Raw genomic sequence first — 21820 nt, 5'->3', positions numbered from 1 at the left:
GCAGAAGCCCTCAGAGTCAATATCAGTCTGGCTCCTGTGTCTGTGGGACTTGGGGGTGGATGGAATTGTTCTGTCCGTATCACAGATGGGAAAGCTGTCTTCCCTGACAGTGCAGCCCTGCTTGAGGCAGTGATTACAAAATACACATCAGACCCCAGAGTCACTCCCTCCTTGATTGGCTTATGGCTGCACTTCATGCTGTGTGGCCCAATCCAGGTGATCTACCATCCTCTTCTGTTAGATGGCAGATGTATGCTGAGCTCCAACAGGTGTTATGAGAGCTAGGCATAAGAAATGCCATCTGTAGTCCAGAGAATTATGGCCCAGATGAAGAGATTTTCACTACTGGGATGAGAAATATTGTGCTTCAAATGGCCTCCACATTCCTCTTTTGGTCTCTAGTGACGATTCTTTCCTCTCACTTAGAGTATCCCATAAGTGAGGTGACACATACAGTAGCAGAATTAGGAGAGGCTGAAGCAATGAGAACATGGAAAGAAATAAGGACTGCTATTCACAAGAATTTACAGGGCCCCATGAAGGCTATGAGGAACCTGATGTGGGTTGATTTAATATGGGCATGAGCAGATGGAAGGAAATTAGATGAGAAGTCAAATAGGATCTTACTAGAGCTATGACAACAACTGAAATCAAAGCAGCAGTTCCAGCCATTAAGAACAAAGAGACAGAGCCACAAGTCTGGCCTGTTTGTTTACAAGACTTCCTGCTGGAGAGTAAGCCAACCTCACTCGAGCCCACACAGGAAGGTGATTGGGGAACACGGTTGACTGAGGGGAATGTCAAGGTATCTGCCCTGAGGGACCAGGTGGGGAACCAGGGGCCACATGTTGAAATAGCTATCCATTGGTCCTAGTGAACATACAACATGTACTGGCTCTGGTGGATACAGGGACTGAATATTCTCTGATTCATGGTTACCCTGAATGGTTCCCCTGGAACTCCACTATCATAGATTGATAAGGGGATAATGCTATCAGAGTGAAACAGGCCCAATTTCCTTTGGGAATAGGGTGTCTAACCCCAAAAGAGTATACTGTGTATATATCTCCTGTCCCTGAGTATATTTTGGGGATTGATATCCTGCAGGGTCTATGGTTGCAGACCACTGCAGGTGAGTTCAGACTGAGAGTACATGTAGTAAAGGCAGTTCTGAGGGGACATGCTAGGCACCCACCCATAGCTTTGCCTGTGCCTCGGCAGGTGACTAATACCAAGCAATACAAACTGCCTGGAGGGTATAAAGAGATTGGAGAAACTCTCCTGGAGCTGGAAAAGGTGGGTGTTATAAAGCCCACCCATAGTTCTTTCAATTCCCCAGTGTGGCCTGTAAAAAAGCCAGATGGCTCCTGACATATGACTGTGGATTACAGAGAACTGAATAAGGTCATACCCCATATGCATGCTGCTGTCCCCTCTATTGCAGGCCTGATGATTACCCTCAGCCATGAACTAAGAACATACCATTATGTGGTAGATCTTGCTAATGTCTTCTTTTCCACTGATATTGAGAAGGAAAGTCAGGAAAAGTTTGCCTTCACATGGGAAGGATGACAATGGACTTTCACCATCCTTCCACAGGGATTCCTCCACAGCCCCACCATCTGTCATGGACTTGTAGCCCAGGACTTGACTACATGGGAGAAACCACCAGTGGTGCAGTTGTACCATTATACTGATATGTCACTCATGTCCAATTCTCTTTCAGATCTAGAAGGTGCAGCACCTAGACTGCTGCAACATTTACAGGAGAAAGGATGGGCTCTGAACAGTACCAAGGTTCAGTGACTTGGTTTGTCTGTCAAATTCTTGGGGGTCTTCTGGTAGGGTAAGACCAAAGTTATACCAGACACAGTTATAGATAAAGTTCAGGCCTTTCCTACATCTACAACTGTAGCATTGCTATAGGAATTTTTGGGTCTTCTAGACCACTGGAGAATGTTTATCCCACACTTGGCACAAATTCTGAAGTCTTTACACCAGTTAGTATGAAAGGGCGTCAGGTGGGACTGGGATGAAACATGTGCATCTGCCTTTACTACAGAAAAACAGGCAGTCATGGCCATGCAGGCATTTAGTGTAATAGACCCATCAAGGCCCTGTGAGCTGGATGTTTATGTTACTGAAGATGGTTATGGCTGGGGTCTCTGGCAGTGGCTTGAGTGAATTTGCCAACCTGTTGGATTCTGGTCACTACTCTGGAAAGGGGCAGAGGTATGATACACTTTGACAGAAAAACAACTGGCTGCCATGTATCACACCTTGCTGGCTACAGAACCCATCACTGGAATGGCCCCAATAAAGGAAATAACCACCTATCCCATCTTGGGGTGGGTACGAGACTGGATCCAAAAGCCAAGGAATGGTGTGGCACAAACACCCACACTGGCCAAGTGGGGTGCTTACCGACAGCAGTGTAGTGCTCTCTCTAGTAGTCCCATGAGTGAAGAACTCCAACGCTTATTGGGGCCAGTGACACGTACTAGTGAAAAGCAGGAAGAACTTGCTTTTGAACCATTAGTAGCAGAGAGTCCCTATCGGGAGGGAAGAGCCCCTATACCCAAAGATGCATGGTATACAGATGGCTCCAGCCATGGGCAGCCCCCAAAATGGAGGGCCATAGCTCTCTAGCCTAAGACTGAGACGATATGGATGGAAGATGGTGAGGGGAAGAGCAGTCAATGGGCAGAGTTGCGGGCCATGTGGCTTGTGATCAGCCAGGAGCCCTCCCCTACAGTTGTTTGTACTGACAGCTGGGATGTCTGTCGGGATTTGATGCTGTGGCTACCAATCTGGTACCATGCCCATTGGCCAGTTGGTCACCAACCCCTTTGGGGCCAAGAATTGTGGCAAGACTTATGGGCCTGTGGTCAGATTGAAATAATTACAGTATACCATGTGAGAGGTCATTTGCCACTGGCAGCCCCAGAAAATGATGAAGCAGATAAATTGGCCCAGATACATTGGATAGAAGGAAAGACTGCCTCTGCTGTAGCCCAATGGTTACATCAGCATTTGTTGCATGCAGGACAAAAGACAGTGGGGACTGTAGCCTGTTAGTGGGGTTTTCCTTTGACCTTTGAAGAAGTTAGTAGAACCCAGCAGGAGTGTGTTGTGTGCTCCAAAAGGGACTTACACAGAGTTCCACAGCAACATGGAACAATAGCTAAGGGGCCTATACCCCTTGTCAGGTGGCAGATGGACTATATTAGGCCTCTACCTGTGTCAGAAGGATATTGATATGCCATGATTTGTGTGGACAAAGCTACTGGACTTCTGGTTGTTTTTCCTACCAGTTGTGCAGACTAGCAGATGACCAAAAGAGGCTTGGAGTGTCTCTTTGCAGCCTATGGTTGACCACAGGTAATTGAGAGTGTTTAGGGCATCCATTTTACTGGACATGCACTGCAAGAATGGCATAGTTATACAAATATGTAAAGAGGGTAGAAGGTTTGAGGGAAATATCTTCAAATCCCTGTAAATTTTGTTTTAAACCTACAAGTGTTCTAAAAATAAAGTTTTAACAAATGACTGAAAATATTACAGGTCAAACTCAAAACTATTACAGTGGTCTGTTGTGGAAGAATTTGGTTCAGAGATGCAGGGAAGTTAGAGTACAAGTTGAGGAAGGAATTCATTAAAGTAAGAATAGCAGGGAATGGTAACTTCCTTGTAGGCAGCAGAGAGCAAAGAACAGAGAGAAAAAAAGGGATGTTCATTAAACTCCTGTTCGGCATAGGGCACTTCTCCTACCAACTCTTAATGCCAGTGTCACCTGGAATCCAATGTCCACTTGAATCTGCATGGTGTATGAACTAAATCCATACCATCCCAGGATTTGGGGAGCCATAGATAACTGGATGGAGTGAGATTATGTACTTAGAACTTCCCAAAGCAGAAAAGAGATTTTCAGGTAGGCTACTAAAGAGCACAATCTCACAGCTGCAGTCCTGTATGGGTCACCCAGGTGATGGAAACTCGCAAGCCCAAATCAGAGCTCTCAGCAGCCCCTCCCTACTTATCTGAGGTAGGGTAGAGACAGAGTGAAAACTTGTGTCTAAGCCTGGTGTATAGAATGAAATAGCAAAGTAACAAAGACACTTAACACTGAAGAGTGCAGAGACAAATGTGATAAGTTGAGCAGTGAGAAGTTTGTTTAAGAAAAAAGGTGCACACTTGAAGAAAAGGGAGTGTGAGCAACCTCAGAGAGTAAGTGCACTTAAGGGCTGAGGATTATGTCTTTTAAGGCTTTCAAGAATGGGATAAAGGCAAAGGGTTGGGGGGTGTAGGCTTGTTATGCAGTCTCATGATGTCTATCTCCAGTGAGAGATACTATGTTATATCCATAGTCAGTCCTCCAGATGATTCTATAGGATAAACTTAACACAAGGAATTTATTGACCCTCTTCCTCTCCAAAATAGTAGTTCACACACTGGGAACATATCAGTTAAGACTGCTTGCCTTCCATTAAGATAGGTTGTTGGCTGATTATCAAAGAATATGTTAGGAATCTAACTTCCCAATTCTCTGCTTTTAAAATTGAATCTTAGCCTTAAGGTAAGTCCCTCCTGTTCTTAACTGTGCTATTTATATCTTGACATTTTTAGAAAAATTAATCATGATGCTTGTCCCATGTCTGCCCTATCTCATCTGCATTAGTTAGAGTAAGTCTCAAGGTCAGTCCAGGTTCATATAATGTGGAATGAACTCACACTGTAAAGGCATTAACTCTGTGAGTCCTTTCTGGCTCTCTGGTTTTATCTGGTTAAGTTTTTGAGCCCCATTTAGTGGACTCTACTGGCCTTACTCTCTCTCCATCAGCTCGTATCTGTTTTTCTGCCTAACAGTTCTATAAAAGCTATATCTGATACATAAATTTCCTTAAGGTGCTGTTTCCATGCATGTTAAGACAATTGTAGTTCAAATATTTATTTACACTGATCTTTTTATACCTTTTGATTATTAAATCATTGCACAAAGGGAGACAAAGATGTGTAAGAATATTCTTTGTTGAAGAAATGCAATTAAAAACAAAATCTTCTCTCAACCAAGAATGCCTCTGCAGAAAGGTAGTAGACAAAAAACTTTTATTGAAAAAGCATTAAACCAGAATGCGATGCAAACACAGGCAACCCACTAAGAGATCACAAATAAAGAACTCTCACCCTTTTATACAACCAAGGAGATAAAACACATTAAACGCATGTTCTCAAGACAAACAGTAACTAGTACTCAAGAGGATTTTATAGCACCATTTGTCATACATAGGTTCTTCCTAGATTCACCTAGAAAAAGGGATTATTACCCTTTGTGTTAGAAATTTGGCTTTGTCCAGAGGAAAAACAAATTTCTCATCCCTTTAGTACAGGAACTGGTTTGCAACCTGGAGCAAGGTGCCCACAAAAGTTAGGTTCCTAAGCTTTCAGAGAAACCAGGAGATAGGGAAAACATCTTCCTTGATGTTTACATTTCAATGAGATACTTTCAGAGGTCTTGATAAAGGCATTCTAGAGTCAGAAAGCTTACAAAAAAGCCTGTAAGGTTTTCAAAAGGATTTATTTACATATCAAAGACAGTTAGTATTTGCAATTATAAATTTTCTTACCTCTTCCCTCATTTTCTTTAGGGAGAATTAAGCCTCTTTTTAACTTCTGTTTGCCCTTACACCTGAAATATAATACTGTATGATATTACCTCAAGTTGATAGATTTCCCTTTGCTTTGGCTGCAATTCTGTTCAAGAACAAGAAAGAATTCCTCTAAAAATATTGTTTTATTTACTTTCATCACTACATAAATGAATACTTGTACTAAATTTATATATGTTCTGAACATTACTTAGGTTGTGTCTAATGCATTTACCGACCTTTACTACATTTTTTAGTACATAGAGACTATAGAAATAAAGAAATTTCTCCTATTAAAATAAATCCCTAGAGATTGTGTCACATAAGCTTTAGAAGACAGATGGAACCCAAATGAAGGAAACATTTTACTGTCATGATGATATCTCTACAAAATATTATTTTCAAAAAATTAACAATTATCCTAGTTAAAGGATGACACTCTTAGATATATAGGGATATGTCATAATTCATTATCAGTGGTTTGGGGCATGTTTTTATTTCTGAAATTATTCCCCACAAGTGTATAAATGAGAAGTTAGATCAACATGGTTTTCCATATAAATTCTAGAAAGGATTATTTTATTGGAAATTTAAATTTTTATAGATCAAGTCATAAGAAATGACTCTAAAACTTTTATCATCCTGAGGCATGCCTATAAAATGTCCTTGCATCCACTGAAATGTTTTGCTCCGACAAGGCAAACTATAATCCCTAATCGGGGATTTCTATCATGGTCAGATCTTTTCTACTCATGCTTTAAGGGTGTTGTGTGTTTAAATTGAAAACCATCTAACAAGTCCTTTGTCCCTTATTTTTAAAAAGTTGCTCCCAGAGCTACTCGGTATTTGTAATTTGTTATTCATCTAGAGATATAATAAATAATTAATAGAAAAAATTGTAATATTCATGAACATCACAATAATACAATTTTTACTTTCTGAGAGCTGTAGCATATTCAGTTCTCCTTATATTAATTTAAGAACTTACTGCTCAAGGATGCATGAGCAATTTGAGTATGAAGTGCCGCATATTCATTTCACTAGAAGCAGTGAAAGAAAGCTGAGAGAAAGATTAACAAAGAATATGTAGCATTTTTAGTTACAAGGTGATTCTCTGACAAAAGAGATTCACAAAGAGATTGTGACTTGTTGAAAAAAGAGACAACGGTCTCAAGATGGAGTCACGTCTGCTAAGCCCACATCACCAAACTGAGACTAAATACATAACCTATTTGTAGCTTCAGCCTTTCCCAGGAATGTAATTTTAACTAGTCAGTCTGGAATGTCCTGATCACTAGTGGGGCAATCTGCCTGACAGGCCCCTGCCATCCCCTACAGGAAGGTGACCTTGCCTGAAACAATCTACTCTGTGGGAGTAACTTACTTCTCCTGCCTCTTTCTGCCTTACATTTTATGCAGCACTTCAGAGCTCCTTTTCTATCTGCTGGACAGGATGCCACCAATTCATGAATCATTAAATAAAGCCAGCAAGATCTTAAAAATTTTCTCAGTTGAATTATGTTTTTTAATACAATAATTTACTGATTGGTATGAATGAACTTAAAACCCCCTTTAGGCATTCCTAAATGTGGTTAGCAAAAGTAAAAGCTATAGAGATACAATGAGCCCTTCAAGATAGCTGAACAGTCAGTCTATTCTGTTAATCAAGGAAGATATTCAGTGTCCAAATGAACAATAACAACTAAATGAGTTTCTGATGCTTTCAGAATATAATAAAAAATAAATTTAAAAATTAAGTGATTAGTACCAACTTCAAAAATCTACTAAAATAAAAATCAAGTTCTTTTAAATTGAGTTTGAATAATGATCAACATTTAGCACATCAGTGATTCACTGAAATTTTATTATCTTCCTGCTTTTGTTTTTCTTCCTTTTAGTTGGCAAATTATTCCCAGGACAATATCCATTTTTCTACAGGTATCTTAGGGGAATGCAAGGGGACATTTCTGTTTTACTTCCAAACTTGTAATTTTAGTAGCCTGTGATTTGGTTTGTAGAGGTTTTTACATGACTAATGGCTATCATGGTACTTAAGTATCCAGTGATAATATATTGGATGCTAAGTCACAGATTGTTCACACACTGAAATTCATACTCATTTACTTCAACTCATACTTCAGAAATAATCACTTACGTGTTCTCTGAACTCTTAATTTGATTTTCTTCTTTTCTATATATGACTATTGCTTTCAATGTCAATGGGTTTCTTGATCTGCACCTTTATCAATGCTCATTTGAATGATAATTCTTTTAACCACTTATATACCATGTAAGTAGTGTTAAAATATTTAAAGGAGGTCATTAGACTGAGGTCTTGGTAATGCAATGGAAACCTACATAAGCAAACCAAAACCTAAGCCTATGCATGCTTCAAAGGTATGAAATCAAACCACAGGACAACCAATCACAAACACCTTACTAGGCTTTAAGCTATAGCCAATCAATAACTTCCTTACTTTGCTTCCACCTTTTCTCTACAAAAGTTTATCTCTGAGCTCCTGTGGGAGGAGTGCTTCCAACCATGTCTGGTTTGAACTACCCTATTCAAGTAGATTTTTACTCATGCAATCTCTTAAAATTTTTAATATGCCTCAGCTTATTTTTTAATAGTAGTCATGAAGATTGACAGAACATAATAGAAATGATCAACATAACCAATGATAGGTTCTAATGCTGATAAAAATCATTTGAAGAAATATAGAAAGACAGAAATGAGAGGGATAAGTTGATTTTAATTTTGTGTTATTTAAATTATTTTAGGTAGTATGATCTTTCAACCAAAAGCAAATTTTTAATTTTTGCTAATTCATAATATCCTATCTTTAAGTTCATGCATATTTACAATAACATTACACAAAACTGTATTGCACTGTCTTATCTTATGCCCATAAAATTACAATAAGTTTTCTCTCAAGTTTCTTTTCACTAACTCATGAAGGTGCAGTTGTCTGGCTACAACATGGGGCAGAATCTACTTCATCCAAATGCATGGAAAATCTTTAGCCATTCCACATTAAAGATGACTTTAGCCAATTCCCCAATTTTCAGTATTCCCATGTGTACTATTAGTCCCCACTATAAGAAGTTAATAATCCCAATGAAAGGATTTTCCTTGATATTTTGCTGGGATGTTATCTATTTCCTCCACTAGAATGCAGAATCCTGACAGTCAAGAGTCATTTCTATGTTGTTATTTTATTATTGTTATTAGTCTATTGCCCATCAGAATACCATAAAAACATACTAAATATTTGTCAAGTCAATGAATTTGTGCCTGTAATTTCTACAGACATTTTAGGGGGCTGGAGAGATTTCCTTTTATACACTTAATTTTTCTCTGACCCCTTATTATGGGAAGAATTTTGGAGGTTTTCAAGAGGATAATCTAGAGAATATCAGCAACAGTGTTGTGTCAGATAGCATCTTTGCTTTGAGAAATATGTTTATTGATGTGGACCCACCTCCAGTGCTTTACTATATCATTCCTCAAAGAGAATTTCTTCACAAAGTTCTTTAGAACATAATGCAAATTGAAAGCATGACCTTGTTATGTACATCTATTCTATTTCCTTGTCAGATATGTATCCATTTCTTTCTTCTGGTAAGAAGCCCATGGTATCTTCAAAGAGAGTCATTCCTTTCCCCTTTCTGAGTTCATGTGATTTGTGCAGGTAGGAATCTACCTGCAGGACACAGGAGTAAGCAGACATCCCAAGCAAGATATCCCATTGCTCCTGTCACAGTGAGACATTCAAGGATTGCTTTTGACCCAAGCCTGTCAAATACTCAGTTTATTTTCTAGCTGCCATTTTTGGTTCTCAAGAACTGCTCTTCTTCTACATGTTATATAGGAATTTAATTTTGATCATTTGATAGGGTAATGACTATGGTAAAACATAACTTTAAGCAGTTACAGAGACCATCTTCAAATATTTTAATACTAGAGCCTACTTTATTTATTTATTTATTTATTTTTTTTGAGAGGGCCTCTCTCATATTTATTGATCAAATGGTTGTTAACAACAATAAAATTCTGTATAGGGGAGTCAATGCGCAATGCACAATCATTAATCCACCCCAAGCCTAATTCTCATCAGTCTCCAATCTTCTGAAGCATAACAAACAAGTTCTTACACGGTGAACAAATTCTTACATAGTGAATAAGTCATTACATGGTGAACAGTACAAGGGCAGTCATCACAGAAACTTTTGGTTTTGATCACGCATTATGAACTATAAACAATCAGGTCAAATATGAATATTCATTTGATTTTTATACTTGGTTTATATGTGGATCCCACATTTCTCCCTTTATTATTATTATTATTATTATTTTTAATAAAATGCTGAAGTGGTAGGTAGATGCAAGATAAAGGTAGAAAACATAGTTTAGTGTTGTAAGAGAGCAAATGTAGATGATCAGGTGTGTGCCTGTAGACTATGTGTTAATCCAAGCTAGACAAGGGCAATAAAACATCCATGAAGCAGATTTCTCTCAAAACACGGGGGGGTGAGGTTCTAAGCCTCACCTCTGTTGATTCCCAATTTCTCACCTGATGGCCCCCCTGCAACTGTGCCTGTCTTAGGTTGTTCCTCCTTTGAGGAATCTTACCCATCTCTGGCTAACCAGTCATCTGCCGGGTCCATACAGGGAGATGTAAAGTTGGTAAGTGAGAGAGAAGCCATATTGTTTGAAAAGGTCAGCTTTTTACTTCTTTGCAGATTTATGCCCTGTGGTTTCTAGGCCCAGCATTTCTCTTGAGGTATCTTTACCACTTGGAGGCATTATGATACTCGGTAAATTCGATATGAGGCATGAATTCTATTTAAGGGTTGTAATTAGGAAGGAAGAAGAAAAGCTATAGAGGTAGCAGATGGAAGAAAACATGGGAGGATTGATTATTTCTTTGACCTATCTTCTTGTAGAGTAACTTAAGCATATATAGGTTTTAAACTATTAATTAAATTGTGCACACACATTAACATAATAGGAATACAGTTACATAACCAAAGCAGATCTACAATTATCAGCCATCTGCAGTGAAGCCAAGAAAACCAGTTAGGCACCCTAGGCATTTGTGAGAATTTGTCTATGATATGATGGATATTGTCCAACTGTACTTGAATAGTCTGAGAGAAATCAGACAAATTAAAACAACCCATTCCTGGGAACTGTTCACATCCCATACGTTCTTTTAACAGTAGATAGTCTGTAGTTGTAAGATTTTGGAGTGCTACAACTTGCACTTCTCCTAATTCTTGGTTGAGTTCCAACAGTATAGATACAGTCAAATTTGTTGTTTTACTGAAAGCACAGGCCAGCTTAGATATCTCCTTGTTCATTCCCATGGCAAGTCCAGGAACTGGTGGGATGGATGCAGCTACAACTGCAGCTACACCTGGATCTTTGTTGAGGTTTTTTGATGATCATCTTCAGGTATGAGTCTTCCAGAGAGTGCTGATGTTGGAAGTTCTTCTTCATATCGTATCTTAGTTCATTTTCTGGGTAGCCAAATTAGGCTTTGATCCTCTGTACAAACACAAACAGACCCTTTGCCCACACTTTGATATGCCCTTTATACCATTGTGTAGAACTCATTGGAGGTCACCACACAGGAACTGCTTTTTTTGTTTTTTTTAAGAGAAAGTAATATTATCAGAAAAGTGTACCTCCATAGCCGATCATCTGACACCCTTTAAGTGATCAAAATTAAGGATATTTAAAGCATGCATTAATAATTGATTTACAGTTAGTTTTATCCTATCAGGGAGTAATTCCCCTTTTCTTTCTTTCTTTTTTTTTTGTTACCTTTAATCTACATTTACATGAAGAATATTATGTTTACTAGGCTCTCCCCTATACCAAGTCCCTGCTATAAACTCCTTTACAGTCACTGTCCATCAGCATAGCAAAATGTTGTAGAATCACTTCTTGTCTTCTCTGTGTTGTACAGCCCTCCCATTTCTCTCCCCCCATTATGCATGCTAATCTTAATACCTCCCTTCATCTCCCCCCTCCTTATCCCTCCCTACCTACCCATCTTCCTCAGTCCCTTTCCCTTTGTTACCTGTTAGTCCATTCTTGGGTTCTGTGATTCTGCTGCTGTTTTGTTCCTTCAGTTTTTCCTTTGTTCTTATACTCCACAGATGAGTGAAATCATTTGGTATTTCTCTTTCTCCACTTGGCTTATTTCACTGAGCATAATACTCTCCAGCTCCATCCATGTTGCTGCAAATGGTAGGATTTGCCCTCTTCTTATGGCTGAGTCGTAAACCATTGTGTATATGCACCACATCTTCTTTATCCATTCATCTACCGATGGACATTTAGGTTGCTTCCAATTCTTGGCTATTGTAAATAGTGCTGCGATAAACATAGGGGTGCATCTGTCTTTCTCAAACTTGATTGCTGCATTCTTAGGGTAAATTCCTAAGAGTGGAATTGCTGGGTCAAATGGTAAGTCTGTTTTGAGCATTTTAATGAACCTCCATACTGCTTTCCACAGTGGTTGAACTAATTTACATTCCCACGAGAGCCTACTTTTTTAACACCCTAAGGGAAAATCGAAAGGAATAAGACAATAATAAAAAAATAAGTAGAAGGAGATGTATATTTTTTTAAAAGCCTATATTCGGTTAGTCCTTTTTCCCAACTTAACATCATGAGTCTATGACATAATTCTCATTTGATGCAGAAAGGAAATACTCTGCCTTCCCCTCTTCAGAGACTTGTCTCAGTAAAGCAAGGTACTCACTCAACTGAAGTCTGGCACCTATCCTCACCCAGTGACTGGGATATAAGGGGGCTATCTTCCTTGGTGGTCATGTTTCAAGGGCATGCCTGCCAACTCCTTGAGAAAGACATTCCTGGGTTGCAAAACTGGCAAGAAGTTTTTAAATATATTTACACCTCAAAGAACTGAGATGTTTTCTAAAGAAAAGAAAGGTTAGGGGCATAGAGTTTGGAAGAAGACTATTTAAAGTTTAGTCAAGCAGAGGGAAATATTGAGGTCATCTTGGTCAATAGACATGAATCACTTGTGAGAACCTGACTAGAGTTAATGAAATTCATACAAGTTTCTATGCAAATAAAAAAGAAAGTTCTAAAAAGGAAATTTAAATTTTCATTAATTCTACTACCTAGTTCTTATCAAGTGCATATTGATTTCCTTCAAACTCAGTGAATTTAAAATGGTACCTTCTAATACAATAGAAATGTCTTACCACTAATTTGGAATTGAAATACAACCGATTTCGTATTGTGGACAATTTAAATCTAAAAGGACAAACCATGGTGTTTAATGTTGAAACTTACTTTACAGTATGACTGAAATTAATAAAAAATCTGACTTTTTGTCTAATGAACTGTTAACAATGAAGTTTTATTAAAATGTTTAATTTGTTTAGGTACATGCATTGCCTAGCTCTCCAATTATTATGGCAAAATTACAAATGAAGAAAGTTGAGTTTGTTAAATTAAGGTCATTGAAGTAATTAAGACTGGTGAAGCATATTATTAATACTTTCCAAGGAAGGGTAATAATGTAAAATGTACCTGTTTCCTTATGTTCAGACTTATGTTCCCATTGGAACTTAATTGTCTAAGACCTCAGAAAGTAGTTTAAAAAAAAAATATATATATATATATACACACACACACACATAGTAGGTCATTATTAAAAAGACACCTATGACATATTTTAATAAATAATGAAACATATTAGGACTTTTCTCATTTTATGTGGGAAACAAAGGCTTATGTAGTAGACAAAAATTAGTACAAAATGAAGATATGAATATTTGATTACTATTAACAAAACAGATGGTTAAATTAAAAAACATCACTAAAAATAATTTTTTTAAGAACACTAACATCTGTCATCCTCATTTTCCTTTTTAGCTTAACTAATATATTTGAGAGAAAGGGGAAAATAACCTATAAAAAATATGCTAAGAAAGAATGGTTGAAGAATAGAAGATAAGAGAAATGAAGAGTAATACATGAATACTTTAGGTACAGATGGTGAAATTCACTTCATTTTGTTTCATAGGAATTTGAGTAAACATTCCTAGAGTATAAAGCAAAATACTAATACTTTATAAATATCTCATAATAACAATGTTAGAACATAAATTTCGCAATACTATGTGTTTTGGAGTATATTTCCAGTTCAGTTGAATTTAGCTGAAGAATATTTTAGAAGAAAATAATAGACAACTTTTCTTTCACAACAAATACAGGTACAGATAAATTGTAGAGACTAAGCTGTAGTTTATAACTTTGCTCCCCAAAGCAGAGTATAGATATTGATAGAGTGGTGTCAGAGTTAGAGATATCACTTTCCCCTGTTTCCTCCAGATATACTTTCAAATAACCCAGTGTTCTATAAAGGGCTCTCCAATACTTTGAAAATATGTGGAAGTGATTTTGTCTGTTAAACACAACTGCACAGCTGAAAAATTGAACCCATCAACCCAATTTTCTTGTTTATTTCAAACTTGAAGCTGAGTTTTTAATAAACGTAATCCTATTTGTCAAATCTGGCTGCTTACTTTTAGAGACTAACATAAGTATTTTCTAGTTCTGTCTTCTAGGTGTATCAGAGAAGTAAATTTATCAACTCATCCTTTTTCTTCTAAAGGAATATTTTTATCTTCCACCTTTTTTTTAGTTTTATACTCAATTCCATCCTGCAGTCAATGATATGATTTCTATAACATATCTTTATTGACTGTGCTATATAAAAAATAGTGATAACTAATAAAGAATAAAACATACATAAGATAAAGTCCTTGTTGAAAATCTCTCAGACTAGAACAGAAGATAATTATGAGGCAATGTGAGAAATGAGTGCATATCCAGGTTGGAAGCTTATAAAGTTTTAGGGGTGCTCTTTCAGAAAAATGTTACATGATACAAATAAAAAGCCATGAACAGGTACTTCAAAGGAGTCTATGCAAGTGATGGGCTCTGAGTCTTAAGTTTAATTTGTGTCATGGTTAATCCCCTGCTGTTACTGAGCATTAGAATGGTGATACACACAAAGTGCTATGGGAATGCTATTGGTCAGATTACATTCTCATATAATGTTACCATCTCATTAAATGTTAGAGAAAGAAATCTATTACTTCTGCCACCTGTGAGAATCAATTGAGACATCATTAAGATAAAATATGAGCTAAGGTTGGCAAATGAGAAGCAACTCACTATTTAGATTAGGTGGGAAGGAAAATCTTCCAGACATTAAGATGCACAAATAAATTACAAAAAGACATGAATGTGCACTTTTTAAAGAAATTAAAATTATATACAGCATGGCTGTGTCATGAATGAATAAGAAAACAGGAAAAAAATATATAGGCTAGATATTAAACTGTTGTCAGAGAAGGTTTTGGTTCTTGTTTGCCATGCTAAGTAAAATTGTTATATATTTTAAAGCAGTGAATTATAGCTCTTATTTGTAAACATCTCTAATTAAATTATGTCATTCACCATAGTTTTTGAGAAAAAATTGTATTTCATGTTAGTGTGCTATACAAATCATCAATTATTAATACATTTCTGATGGAATATAATGAAAATAAGAATTATCATTTACCATTCACACTGGTTTACATATTAAATATAGAGTATATAGAGAACATTATTTGTTAAGTGACTAGATGTCATTAAATCACTGTGAAAATATTTATATTGCCATCCAATTTTTCCCCTTTTATATATGTACTTTCGTTTGCTCTAGAGAAAACTGCCAGGCTAATGACATTTAGAGTGATGACAGAATCATCTGTCAGCCTTCTCTGTAATTCTCTCTGGGCCCTGGCAGACAAATATGTTTTCACATGCTATAAAAAATTAAGTACCAAAATAATATAAAAATAACTTTAAGGTCTGATAAAATAGTCTAAAGCAAGGACACTGAAAGTTAATGCTTCCCTTTCTGCCTACAATTGCCTTATTCAATTTCACAGATTTTATAAAATGTAATAATTCTTAAAAACCTACAGAGGGCAAAGAGTGACAAGATCTTCTAAAATAAAATATAAATAACAGTCTAAATCTGATTGTGAATCATCTAGATGACTCCAAATATATTTGTTATATCATTGAGGATGGTTTCTGCTAAAGATAACCAAAATTTAACACAAAGTGACTTAACTTATAAGTAGAGTTGTGATAAGTCATGGTTTAATCATGGTTTTGCTGTATTTATGAGTCTCTGTGCATGATAATTTTTCTTATGTTACTGTCATGGCTTTAGCAGTCCTGGTTTTCATACATGCCCTGACAAAGTCCATTCCTTCTAGCATTCCCAGCAAAATGCTCAAATAATTTTGCGTATGTCCAGGACTTAATCAATGCCTTCCCTCTGTATTCAATGGAATACAAAAGTACTGCTTCATTTAAATAAATTCTGCACTCTCCTTTCAGCTGGGATGTGGTCAACCTTCTCCAGCTTACACTGGGATATGCGCGGAAGGAGGGTCCAAACAAAAAGTTGAATACTGTTAGGACAATGCGAAAGGGAAATGAATCCTGGGCAGAGAATCAATTATGTTCACTATAACTGCACCGAATGGAATGCCACTGCTGTATCTCAAGTACTCTTAATTTATCACCTGAAATTTGTGATGTTTCTTAATTGCTCTTCTTTTAATTTGTTTTGTCCACAAAGTACAAACCATATACATACTGTGCTCTTTATAGAGCAAATCTAACTTAACTCCTTAAAGTTTTTCTAACTTAACTTCAGTAAAACCCGTAAGCTCCAAGAATGGGAATCCTGTTTCATGTTTCTTGTGACTTACTCCTATGGCTCCTGTTCCTTTACACTATACCTCAGAATTCTGAACTGTACACATTTTTATAATTCTTCTGTGTCAGTGCACTTGCATGGCTTTGCTATAGTGTCTGTGATCATTATTTCACCTTTTAATTCTTCCCTAATTATCACAAGTAGCTTAGATGTTCCCTTGTTCAGGAAACCTTCCTGAATGCCAAAAGCCAGTATGCTGCCCAGACCTCTACACTCCTGTCACAGCCATAACTCTTAGGACTTTATTCTAAAAGGCCTATTTATGTGTTTTCATTTGAGGAGCTCTATGGAGGAACCTGTTTATTACTATGAATATAGCTCCTGACACATAGCCGGGCTTAATAAATATTTGCAAAATGAAACTACAGTATGTTATACTAATAGTGGCCTCATGTAGTTTCACATTGATTCTCACTGTTCATGTTCTGGTTTTATTTATGTTATGTCTTTAAAATGTATTATTTCTTTCCTTTCACATTGCTTTCTCCTGGAATTACCTTCTCATTTTACCCAGTTAATTCTAATTCGCTCTTACGGCCCTAGCTTAAGAGTGTCACTGTTTGCCAGGCAGCTAGCAGTTCACAGCTCCCATGTCCATGTTGTTTGCCTATTGTATATTCATAGCATAGCCTGATCTTTGTCTCATAAAACTGAGATTGAATGCATCAGTACTTCCTTCTTCATTCAGTGTGAGATCCATGGAATCAGTGACCCTATGGTCTATTTGCCTCTATATTCTTGAAGCTAATACAGAACCTGGGACATATTAGGCATTTAATAAATGTTTAAAAATGTAATGGTGGCATGAACCTTTATGCCACTAAGTCTGGATCAGTTCTCTCCTCAACCTCACACATTCACAATTCTGCTAATGGTTACATATTTAACTTGGAAAATTCAAGATAACTCTATTGCTTATAGATGATTATTTCTTCTATTTGTGATAAATTTAGTGATTTTAGGCATGTAGACATTTCTGAGTCTATCTATTGAGAAAACTGAGGTGGTGGAACCATTTTACTTTTTGTTTCTGATACCCAATTCTGCTACAATCTCTGTCCATATTCCTGTTTGCCTTGAAGATGCAGATGTTCTGAGAAGTTGCCTGCTCCAAGAATTACAGAAAGGAAAAGGAAGAAAGAAGTCTTTCCTACTATTGGGTCCCTAAAACTATCTAATCTACCTATCGCATCTACTTCCACATTTCAACACTAGCAACTTTGTTAGGTATCTTTAACATTTATCATATTCTATTCCATCCTCTCACCTGCTGTGAAGACTATCCTTATGTCACCACAAATTCTTTCACAAGATAAATCCATGCTGAGTTCCCTAGACTGGCTTTTGATATTCAGACAGCATTGTACCCCCAAAGTAGCTCTAACATAATAGTTCTTTTCTTTGTTGTGGGTTTAGAATATTTATTCAGACCTCATTTGGTTCTTCCTCAGCTGCGTTGTCCAACCTTTTCGTTAAAATATGCATCAAAAGATGTTCTGGCTGCTTAAATAGTCAGGGAAGAAAATACAAAGGACTTCTCAGGTAATAACTCAATATTTCACAATTATTTACTTCACAATACAATTTTTCCATCATCCAGACAAGACAATACACACAAAGAAAAACAGATGAAGATATTATGATATGGACACTATTCAAACAAGAGTCTTGTTGCAGAAAGACGGGTTGAGATTCAAATTTCAGATCAGAGAAATTATCTTTAGATTGGAGGAAGGCTATCTCTTCTATAGAAAAAGAGTGCTACAGGCAGCTTTAATATCTGTGTTTATTATGTTAATGGTTCTCAGACCTCTGCTCTGACTTGAATATCCATATATTCAGTCTTCCAAACATTTTCTAGGCATTTCCAACCTATACATATCAAAATGTCTCAAGCCAACATCTCCAAAGTAAAACAAATGAGCTTTTCTGACCTTGAACTAATTGTCCTTTTGTGATTCTGTTCAATGAATGATATCATTATCTGCCCCATTTGGTCTTTCTACTAATTATTCTTGAATCAAAACTTGTTCAAGTATTTTTAATCTTAAAATAAACACAAAAGAAAATGCACTATCAATCACTCTACAGTCAGCACCATATAAAACAGCCAAACTCCTTCAAATAATTTTCTCTTCTTGCTCCCTCACAACCTAGTCATTTTTCAATGTCTATTCCTCAACTAAATCCTCACTTCTAGTCTCACCTAATTTAAATTGAATTTTAAAAATAAATCAAATGTATACTTTCAAAGTTTTTTTCTATCTTTCTATAGCATTCTAACCTACTGAAGACTCCATTTTTGTATTTTTTCCTGATTTTTAATCACATTGTGAAAATTTAGAAATTATTCTTCTCAATGTTTATCTTAGTTTTTATCTCTATATTGCTCTAGGACTTTTCACAGGATACAGTAATTAGCTGGAGTAGAAAGGCTAACATATGTTTTTCATATATTTTAGGGCAAAGGCCATGTTTGGGCCTTTATCCTGCTAGTGACTGGGAACTACCGAAAGGTTTTAATTGGATTGTATCTTTATTAATCCTTTGTTTTAGAAATAGAACTTTTATCTAACTGAGACTGATTCACTGCAACTTTCAGAAGATAGAGTGAGGATGATTTGTTGGAAAAAAGTTCAAAAAGTCCAAAAGGAGAAGACAAAGCTCTTAAATAATTTAGTGACAGTGAATAGAAAAATAATTGTTGAGTAAATGAGTTGTAAGCAGTTGAAATAATAGATGTAATATACAAAGAGGACTCTGAAGTGGCTACTGTTTTCTGAACTGAATATTTTAATGATGTAGTTCTCAACTGGGAGCAGTTTCAACTCCCTAATCCAACCCAGGTGACACTGAGCTATGATTGTCATGACTGGGGGAGATGCTACTCAACATCTAGTGGACAGAAGTCAAAAATGCTGGTTTCTACATTCTGCAATGCACGGGACAGCCTCCCACAACAAAGAATTTTCTGGACCAAATGCCAATAGTGTTGAGGTTAAAAAACTTTGGCTTAGCTAAAGCAGGCTAGGAAGGTTTGGGGAGAAGCTTTTGGTTAGGTCTAAATTACCAAGTTCCAGAGTCGAATGCAAAATAAAGGATAAAGTAATGAAATAATATTAGACAATTTTTTAGTCTCCTGATAGACATCCAAGTGGATATGCCTTATGTTTATTTTATGAATAGACCTGGGACAATAAAGAGAGTTCATATCTGGAGATACAGATTTGGAAACTGATAGCACATAGATGATATATGAAGATTTCAATGAGATTAATCAGTGACAAAATGTGAGCAAACCCACCCCCTACTTTGTCACTGTGCCCAGAGATTCTGAGAATGTGCTGGAAGGGTGCCAAGATAGTGATCATTTTCTTCTCGATTGTGGATGAGTGGGGTTTAAGGCAGTTGTAGCCCCTGAATCTCTTATCTTTAGCGTGAAGCAGTTTTCTATTAACCCAATAGCCCCAAACAAATATTTTTATTTTCTATATGTTCCACAATAGAAAAATGTTGGTAAACAGCAGTAGCAGAAAAGAATGAGAGGCAAGAAGACTAAGGAAGACAGGAGTATCCGAGCAAAGTGTGAGGAAATTAGGAGAAAGATCAGTTGTGGAAGCAAAGAAAGAATATTTAAGAAGAAACATTAAACATAAAATGTTTAAGAGATGCCAGTTAAGATAATAACTTATACATAGTAACTTCCTTTAACAAGAATAAAGATTTGAGTGACCCTGAAGATTACAGTTCTAATACTGCTGAATGGTAGAAGGAATGCCCGTTTCATCATATTCATATTTCCAAGAGGAGAATGTAATTTCTCCTCACCTACTACAATGAGGAAGTTACAGCACAAATATCCTACTTTCTCTCTATGTATTTGTGGTTATTTACTGGGAAGGGAAATTATGTATTAGATTGATAAGATGTATTAAACTTTGGGGTTCCCTGGACCACATCCAACATTTCGAACATATGACATTGACCTTAAAAATGGGAAATATACCTCACATTTTCTCTTTACCTGCTAGTCTATGGATGAGACAATAAGATTTTGTTGTTATTATTCCTTGTTTCATTTATTTATTTATTTTACAGCAGATATTTAGACTTTAACCATCTTGCATAACTGAAACTTGATATTCATTGAATAGCAATTCCCCATTTCCTTTCCCCCAGCACTTGGTGACCACCATTCCACTCTATGCTTCTATGAGTATGACGATATTCTTATTCTTCTGTGAGTGGTATTATGCAATGTTTGTCCTTCTGTGACACTTTTTCACTTACTGTAAAAGTAAAAGTAAGTGAATTCATCCATGGTGTCACATGAGATTTCCTTCTTTTTCAGGCCTAAATAATATCTTATTATATATACAGACCGTATTTTCCTTATCTAGTCATCTGTTGTTAGATATTTAGGTTGTCTTCATATCTTATTGTAAATTGATGCTGTTACTGTAATACTGTAAATAATGTTACTGTAAGCGATGCTATAATGAACATGCCAGTGCTTGTATGGTACTGCTGGTCTGGTGTGGGTCCCTGATTCATCCTAATGCACGAAATGTCAATATAATCCACAGTCTGAAATAGGTCTGAATTGAAATTTCAATTTTCCAGATGTGGCTGAAATTATAAGATAATACTGAGACTCTTATTAAAACCTAAGTGTCTCTGTTCTGTACAAAAGGACAGAATGTAATTGTATCTCTTCAAAAGAGTTGATAAATTTCCTGGAATGGTAGGTAACAGTGCAAGGACTACAGCCTTTATCATTTCCATCACATGGCCTGGCATGTGAACACTTAGATGACCTGCATTATTGCTTCTTTAGATATTTGGTGCAACTCTTGAATATAGGGGCAGTGTTTCTCATTTGGAGGGAAAAATTGCCCACTTTCATCACAATTCTAATGCTGTGGCATGATTCATGCAGGTATTTCCTTCTTACCTTTGGAATTTCCCTTCTGCTTCTAGTTTATCCCAAGTTTGCCTCATCTTACAAAAACAATGGTACTTTCCTAAAAAATCTAAAAATAGAAATACCATTTGACCCAGGAATTCCACTTCAAGAATTTACCTTAAGAATGCAGGACCCCAGTTTCAAAAAGACATATGTACCCCTATGTTTATCACAGCACTATTTACAATAGCCAAGAAATGAGAGCAACCTAAGTGTCCATCAGTAGATGAACGGATAAAGAAGAGGCAGTACATATACACAACGGAATATTATTCAGTCATGAGAATAAAACAAATCCTACCATTTGCAACATGGATGGAGCTAGAGGGTATTATGCTCAGTAAAATAAGCCAGGCGGAGAGAGACAAGTA

At 36.6% G+C, this 21820-nt stretch overlaps 1 pseudogene; it reads right to left on the bottom strand.

Annotated features, from left to right (window-relative positions):
• The window catches only part of LOC108384397 (protein GOLM2 pseudogene), a 142187-nt pseudogene extending 120703 nt beyond the window's left edge, over positions 1 to 21484 (bottom strand).
• Between the last annotated feature and the right edge of the window lie 336 nt (positions 21485 to 21820).

The sequence above is a fragment of the Manis javanica genome, chromosome 9, assembly GCF_040802235.1.
Source record: "Manis javanica isolate MJ-LG chromosome 9, MJ_LKY, whole genome shotgun sequence".
NCBI classification, from domain to species: Eukaryota; Metazoa; Chordata; class Mammalia; order Pholidota; family Manidae; genus Manis; species Manis javanica.
This window is presented reverse-complemented; position numbering and strand designations above follow the sequence as displayed.